Source organism: Hyperolius riggenbachi, chromosome 7 (genome assembly GCF_040937935.1).
Source record: "Hyperolius riggenbachi isolate aHypRig1 chromosome 7, aHypRig1.pri, whole genome shotgun sequence".
NCBI lineage: Eukaryota > Metazoa > Chordata > Amphibia > Anura > Hyperoliidae > Hyperolius > Hyperolius riggenbachi.
This window is the reverse complement of record NC_090652.1, coordinates 70,131,353-70,140,119: the sequence shown is the minus strand read 5'-3', so window position 1 is coordinate 70,140,119 and position 8,767 is coordinate 70,131,353. Positions and strand designations below refer to the sequence as shown.

The following is an 8,767-nucleotide window of genomic DNA, read 5'->3' as shown; positions in this document are numbered from 1 at the left end:
GGCTACCTAACTGCCTACCCTCCCACCCGGCTACCTATCTACCCACCCAGCTACCTATCTGCCTACCCTCCCACCCGGCTACCTAACTGCCCACCCGGCTACCTAACTGCCTACCCTCCCACCCGGCTACCCTTCTGCCTACCCTCCCACCCGGCTACCTAACTGCCCACCCGGCTACCTAACTGCCCACCCGGCTACCTAGCTGCCTACCCTCCCACCCGGCTACCTATCTACCCACCCAGCTACCTATCTGCCTACCCTCCCACCCGGCTACCTAATTGCCCACCCGGCTACCTAACTGCCTACCCTCCCACCCAGCTACCTATCTGCCCACCCGGCTACCTATCTGCCCACCTGGATACCTATCTACCCACCCAGCTACCTATCTGCCCACCCAGCTACCTAACTGCCTACCCTCCCACCCGGCTACCTATCTACCCACCCAGCTACCTTTCTGCCCACCCTCCCACCCGGCTACCTATCTGCCCACCCGGCTACCTATCTACCCACCCGGCTACCTATCTACCCACCCAGCTACCTATCTACCCACCCAGCTACCTATCTGCCTACCCTCCCACCTGGCTACCTAACTGCCCACCCGGCTACCTAACTGCCCACCCAGCTACCTATCTGCCCACCTGGCTACCTAACTGCCTACCCTCCCACCCGGCTACCTAACTGCCCACCCAGCTACCTATCTGCCTACCCGGCTACCTATCTGCCTACCATGCCATGGGCGTCCCTACATAGGGCAAAATGGGGCATGCGCACTCCCCTGTCTAGCTGCTGCCCCCCCCCCCCCTAGCTACCCGGACGTGGCTGGCCCGCCCGCTCTGGGGTGGCAGCGGAGAGAGAAAAGAAGTGGCAGGCACAGCGGCGCTGCCTGCCGCATCACTTAATTCTAAAGGGGGGAGCGAGAGAGGGGGAGCCCCAAGGTGAGGGAAGGGGGAGGGGGAAACGTCCTCCCTTCCCCACCGCTTCTCTTCTCTCTCCGCTGCCACTGAGGACACCTATAGATCTGGCTATTTAAACTGGTGACACCTATAGACCTGTCTATCTATACTGGGGGGCCCTGTCACTACCTAAACTAGGGGCTCCTGTCACTACATACACTGGGGGGGGGGGGTCCCTGTCACTGCATACACTGGGGGGCTCCTGTCATACCTAAACTGGGGGTACCTGTCACTAACTGAACTGGGGGGGCGCCTGTCAATACCTGAACTGGGGGCACCTGTCACTTCCTGAACTGGGGGGCCCTGTCACTACCTAAACTGGGGGCTCCTGTCACTACATACCCTGGGGGGCACCTGTTACTACCTTAACTGGGGGGCACCTGTCACTACAAACACTAAGGGCTCCTGTCACTACCTAAACTGGGGGGTATCTGTCACTAACTAAACTGGGGGGCTCCTGTCGCTACCTAAACTTGGGGGTCCTGTCACTACCTAAGCTGGGAGGCTCCTGGTGCTACCTAAACTAGGGTGCACCTGTCACTACCTAAACTATCCAGGCCAGCCCAGCATCACCACCAGCCAACCAGCCCAGAATCACTGTCAAAAAGGCCATAGCATCACCACCAACAGTCAGGCCAACATTTACTTCAACCAGCCAAGTACAGCCCAGCATCACCGCCAGGCCGGCCACAGCATCACCGCCAGGCCTTTCAGCCCACACATCATCCCCAATCCAGCCAAAAACAGTATTGCCTGGCACAGCAGCCAGTAGAGGAGAATTCAGAAGCCAGGTGAGAGGTGTCTACCATATTAAGTGGGCATTCTGCCTATTTATGTGAAATGCTGTTTATTTATGTGCCTCATGACTGCTGAATTTGTCTTGTTGGGGGCCTCATGGTTACTGAATTTGTCTTGTTGGGGGCCTCATGATTGCTGAATTTGTCTTGTTGGGGGCCTCATGATTGCTGAATTTGTCTTGTTGGGGGCCTGTAATGCTATGTTTTTGGCGTTGCTAAGGCCTCACACTCGACTCACACTAGCACACAGACTAGGTAAATACATAGCTTACGACTTCACACTGTATTAGGATATTTATTCAATTATTTACATTATTTACAGGTATAGCAGTGAATCATGGATAAGTAATAGAGTAAAGAATCAATACATTACCGGATATTGCATCATCACTCCGTATCGGGGGACCAGCGATCGTCAGGAGGCAGCGCATACACAACATCACACAACTCGTCAGTAGTGGAGAGTCCCATCAGAGCAAGGGAAATCTCTCTTTCTTATACTCATAGCTCCACCCATTTTCCCTATTGCATCCTGGGGATGCACAGGCATGAGCTTCACTATGGTTGGATGACTTATAGTCAATATTTTCATAAATAGAACTAGTTCTAGTTAAGTTGCGCATTCCCTGAAACAGTTAATTCAGGGTTACGCGCTTATTGCAACACAATGTTATATAACCATATCACGTGCCACGCATGCTCAGTACTTGTTGTGACTGGGTGGGTTCGTCCTTCAGCCTATCCACAACGTGGAAGTATGATTCATCCCTCGTGATAACCGCGTGAACACAGCGCACAGCCGTATGTTTTTATAACTTGCAGTAACCTTTTGTTCTTCTGTCAATGGTTTTCTTATGGAGAATGGTGCATCACTACTAAAAGATCAAAATATGTCCTATCTGCCTACAGACTAGCTTGCTAATGTGTTTCTTACCTAACAGCCAGTCATTCACACAGACTCTTCAGACTTGTATCACATTCGGTCCTTAGTGATGACCATTAACATATGAAACCATGACAACTTTTTTCCTCTTACAACAGATCCCATATGCCACATACCAGTTCCATCTGGATAGGATAACTATAACAATCATTACAATCAAAAAATAGGATGAACTATACACTTCATCATTGTTTCTGCTGATGGCGAATAACCCATAAATACATCCCACCAATGGTGAGAGGTGGCATCTGCTATGGCAGAGCCCACTTTAACAATTTTGTTTGCAATCACGGCAGTACTGAGCTGGTGTACGATTATACTTCTATTCAACTTTTTAATAGCACTTTTTCACTTCCGTTAGATTTTTCAACAATCCGCTTTAGTTTAGTCAGGTTTAGATCCCAATTGGGAACTTCCAAACCTTGGCCTTGCCAGGAAACCTTTGTAGTTAACGCTATATCAGGCATCAACATAAAAGTTTCATTTTCCCATTGGAATACAGTGATATTGTGTATACATCCTGCAAAAGGCACCCTCATTTTAGGGACCACCTGACGATCTGTCACTACACATACCACTTGAGGTGTTATTTCCACCATCCAGCGGTATGTTATAGGCATTATGGTCCGCCCACATTTGTTTACAGTGTTCTGTAACAAACAAGGTTCATATGCAGTAGACTGTAACTTACATATTTTACTGTTTAAAGTATTATCACAAAAAGTCAAATCATCTGTTCTGTTGCTGTCATCAATAACCTGTCCATAAAACGTAGGTACCCAGAAGTGCTGATCACCTTCTGGCCCAATTAATAATGGCAAAATAACATTCTTACACATTATACTACTTTTAGTAACATTGTAAAGTGTCAATTGTCCCATGCAAAATGTATCATTGCACATCACTTTAGGTGCTTTGATATCTATCCAGTGATCAGTTCTTATCATGGAACTGAACACGGTCCTCCAAACCTCCTCATTTCCAGTCAACAACATAGTTTGAAATAACTCTCTGTTGTTGCTGTTGTAAGGTTTGCATGGAACAGATAGTCCAGTTTACAATTCTAGTTATATTAACATCTGTTTCATACATAACAGAGGCACTTGCGTTAATTAAGCCAAGCAAATCATCATCTATTTTAGCTTGTAACTTAAATGGCGCCCATATAGTTGGCATCCATTTAGCTTGTAAAATTAAGACATCATTTATTTTACTTCCAACGTTATGCAATCTATTTGCTAATGTTTCAATATCAAAACTATTAAGAGTTCCAGTCAATGTCCCATATCCTCCTAACAAAGTGTCATACCACTCTCTTCGTATTTGGTGTGGTTTAGAACAGTTTATGGCAGCTGGAAACGTGATTTTAGCATGAATCACAGTCTTTTAGGCATGTTGCCCCACCTTTACACAAGTGGAAGGTAGTCTCTTTATATGCCCAGGGTCCACTTTAGCATCCATCATATCCACAAATATCAAAGTAGGCCCCACCGAGACATGTTCCATTGAAAGTAACATTGAGAACGTCACATGCTTGCCTAGCATTACTGGTAAAGTTTCTCTGTAGACAACTCTTGGTTTTATTTCCCCACACGAAAGTCACCGTGGATCCCCTGTATCGGTTACTCGAATACCTGAAGTCCTTGCATTAACGCAACAGCTTTCCAACCACACGATACCAAGGATTCCAAGGACAATGCCATAGACATGGAGATCAATCTGCAAAAAACCCAAACAAGTGTGACTTATTCTTGCAAATAACATTTTTTTCCTGTAGGATATATTCCCACTTTTCCTGTTCTGGCCTCCAGCAGAGTTCGGTCCTTGCCTACTGCAATCACATCTGCTGGAGGAGGCGGTCCTTGGGGATTCTGACCCACATTTTAGCTCCAACCTTTACTGTATTAGTAGAACCAAAATATTCATCACCCTTTACTGATGGGCTTCCCTCTCTACAAATAAAGGAATTAGGGTCCCTTTACACTTAATCAGCTGCTGTTAACTGTAATCAAAAAATAACAACTGATGTACAGTCCAGCGTCCGTGTCCCCCTATGGCCTCTTTCACACCATACACTGAAAAAACATTGAAATCTTTTCACAGTGCATTGCCATTGGGGAAAAAAAACAACAACAACAAAAAACAAGAAAAAACAAACAACAACAAAATTGTATGCGTACTACTACTAATGCATACCAGCGCATTAAGTGTAAAAGGGCCCTCAGGAGAACCTGGGCTATACAACTCTTTGGCCTGTGTATACACAGTGTCCTCCCCTAAAAACTTTAACCCATCCTCTCTCCTCTTCCAATAATTAACTCACTATTTCCCAGGTTAATCATGATCACTTTAATTTATTCTTGATAGTCGGAGTCAATTACTCCTCCTATTACTATAGCTCCTTTCTGAGCAAAACTGAATTGGGTAGCTATTTGCCCATAATGTTAGTCAGGTATTTTACATCCTATACCTGTGGGAATGGTTGTAACCTGTGAGGGGTTAATGATAACAACTTCTAAAGCATGCAAATCCAACCCAGCTGATACAGGTTTTCCCCTATATGGAGCTACCGCATCCTTATGCATTTTTCAATAAGAAATCGTTTCTACTTTAACCACCCCACCAGCTAGTTTCTGGTATAAACAAAAATCTGTCATCTTCACAGTTTGTTTGTATTATTCTAAACTAGCATATGCATACATTCTAGCATCTTTAACAGAGGTATTCTTAAACATATAATACACTATATCAGTAAGGTCTCAAAGCAAACTTCATACAATTCATTAGAAACAACTCAATTCACACTTCATCATCAACACATTCTGCCACTTCACGCCATTCAGCTAATCAGTACAACATTCAACCCTAGAGAAACCAGACATTTCTCTGCAAGACAAACAAATCTCATTTAGTAACTAATGACCTTAGCCCGTTTAAAAAAAAAACAAGCTAGGCCTTTCGCTGCGCATGCATGTGCCCGCTGTGCACATGCACCCGCCACGCGCGTGCCCTCATACACCGTTGCGCACACGCTGGCCGCCTCTGGCCCTATCCTCCCTCAACTTTTCCCCTGTGTTTCTGCGCCCCTCCCTGCACATGTGCAGTGCTAAAAAAAAACAAAACAAAACTCTGAATAGACGCAGAGACACTGGCATATTATATAAAAAGGTTTTCCAGTCTAATTACGCAATATTTTCATTCTACATTGCCATAATAGACTTCACAATTCTATTTCTTTCACACGGTCTCATCTAATCTAGCTTTCTTAGCTCAACAGGTAAACAATTTCACTCCTGCACAATTATAGCTAGAAACCAGGGGAAAAATTGCTGGCAGAGATGTCACCGTGACACCATAATCACATTTAACCCTGTAACCAAAAAAAAAAAAAAAAAAAAAAAAATGAGCATTTGCAGGGATTTGGAAGTTCTAGCAAAACCCAGCACAACACACAGTGCTGCACCAAACACACAACGCACGCACACAAGAAAGTTGCTTTACTATTTCTCACCCCTTTAACCATTTATTTTATCAAACAAGATGCATGTCCCATGAAGTAAGAGGTCAATTTTTTTTTACAGCATGTACTCCTGAATGAAAAATAATGCTTGCCAAGCACCCCCAGCTGAGGAGAGCAGCATCTCAAACACTCACTGGCTCACACACATTCCCTAGGAGCACTCACCTCCCGTGCACAAATGCATTTTTAAAAAAAAAAAAACATTCCTTTATGCATTCAATTAAACAAAAAACAGACATATGAATACACGATTAATCAGGACTCGCTATAACGGATTCACCATATAAAACATTCACTAGAAACAACAATGTTAACCCACCTGTCTTGTCCAGATTATATTACCATTTCAATTCTGCCAGTGCAGTCAGATACTGTCACTTTAAGGAATTTGCTTTACAAGTTTAAACACAGCACTCCAAGATTATACTCCGAAATCTACCAACAAAGACACAGACTGTATTAAAAACCGTAGTAGTAAAAGCTGAGATTCACTGTCAGGTTACTCTCTGCCCCTTTTTCCCATCCATATTTTATCATTAAAAATATGGGGTTTTCCTTAAGAGGGACAAAAACAGCAGTAACAACCTAAAGAAAGTTCCCAGCTATTCCTAATCTTTTCAAATGGAACAAAATACATTTGTGCTAAACACTTCCAATTCCAGTTCAATGCACATTGTCCTATTTCTTGTGCAATGATCAGTGGCAGAGTTTGGCTTCCTTTTATTTACAGAAGCTCCCTGCTCCACTGATAACAATCCAAAATGTGTCATCACAGGAGCCTCTTCCCCAGCTACTTCCTCCAGTACATTTATTTTACCAGCTGCAGATTCTGTTACATGTTGGTATTTATCTGCAGCTGCCTGTGATGACACTTGTGCAACTATCACTCTGTCATCCTACTCTAGTTCCTTTTTCTAACAGGACTAGCCTTTTTCCAACAGGAATACCCTCAAGTAAAGTAACAACATTGAGGGATTCTGATTCTTTCAACCTACACAATCTTTGTTGAAGCTTTCTATAAGCTGTCAACAACATCCCACTATGCCGCCTGAGAGCGACATCATGCCCCGCCTTAACAGGGCCCCCCTCTAGAGTCTTATCTACATCTAGAGAGAGCAACAACATCACCCGCTTTAACGGGGAACCACTATATTCCAGCATCAGGCAGCGTCCCTCAACCTCAAGTTGAGCCTGTTCCGCCTTTTCTTGATCCTGGAACGCCTTCTGCAATCGCTTGTGCACACCACGATATGCAGAGGCCAACACCCAGCTCCTTCTAGCTAGGGTAACTGCATCACCTACCTTGGCAGGGAGTTTTTCAAGTACTTGAACTAAATCAACCGGTTCTGATTCTTTTAACTGCTTATCCCATGATTCTGCCAACCCATGGCTAGCTAATTCCACTGCTATAATATTATACGGAGACTCGGTCCAGCCGGGGATCTCCGCAGGTTCTTTTAGGCATTTGGCCTTTTTCTTAAACATATTGCCTTACTTTTGGCACACTGCCAACTGGGCGTGGCTTTGACCAGAGGTGCCCCTCAACTTCTAGACACCAATGGTCAAACTTCCCACAGGTAAATTTTGCTTAGTTCAAAAGATATCTTGACTTGAAACTAAGTGGGAGGAGCTACTGACTCCAAACTTTGCCCACACCTGTAATCTGTCCTAAGATATATACATGTCAAGTATCAAGTCAATATACCATACAGGGGCAATTTTACAAAGATTTATATTAATTGCCCCACTAACTGGCAAAATGCCAAATTTTGCAAAATTACACCCAGAGACCCACAGAATCATAGGCAATATATTTCAGAGGTCAAAAGTCATCCTCGTCGCCATTTATGTAATGCTATGTTTTTGGCGTTGCTAAGGCCTCACACTCGACTCACACTAGCACACAGACTAGGTAAATACATAGCTTACGACTTCACACTGTATTAGGATATTTATTCAATTATTTACATTATTTACAGGTATAGCAGTGAATCATGGATAAGTAATAGAGTAAAGAATCAATACATTACCGGATATTGCATCATCACTCCGTATCGGGGGACCAGCGATCGTCAGGAGGCAGCGCATACACAACATCACACAACTCGTCAGTAGTGGAGAGTCCCATCAGAGCAAGGGAAATCTCTCTTTCTTATACTCATAGCTCCACCCATTTTCCCTATTGCATCCTGGGGATGCACAGGCATGAGCTTCACTATGGTTGGATGACTTATAGTCAATATTTTCATAAATAGAACTAGTTCTAGTTAAGTTGCGCATTCCCTGAAACAGTTAATTCAGGGTTACGCGCTTATTGCAACACAATGTTATATAACCATATCACGTGCCACGCATGCTCAGTACTTGTTGTGACTGGGTGGGTTCGTCCTTCAGCCTATCCACAACGTGGAAGTATGATTCATCCCTCGTGATAACCGCGTGAACACAGCGCACAGCCGTATGTTTTTATAACTTGCAGTAACCTTTTGTTCTTCTGTCAATGGTTTTCTTATGGAGAATGGTGCATCACTACTAAAAGATCAAAATATGTCCT

The 8,767-nt window shown here is 44.3% G+C and overlaps 1 long non-coding RNA gene across 1 annotated transcript; it reads right to left on the bottom strand.

Moving 5' to 3' along the window:
* Positions 1 to 2,029: 2,029 nt before the first annotated feature.
* LOC137524330 (uncharacterized) lies at positions 2,030 to 8,234 on the bottom strand. The gene is made up of 2 exons (XR_011022660.1): positions 6,533 to 8,234; positions 2,030 to 4,412 (listed from the first exon to the last, which is right to left on the bottom strand). It is a non-coding gene; the product is annotated as an uncharacterized lncRNA (long non-coding RNA).
* Between the last annotated feature and the right edge of the window lie 533 nt (positions 8,235 to 8,767).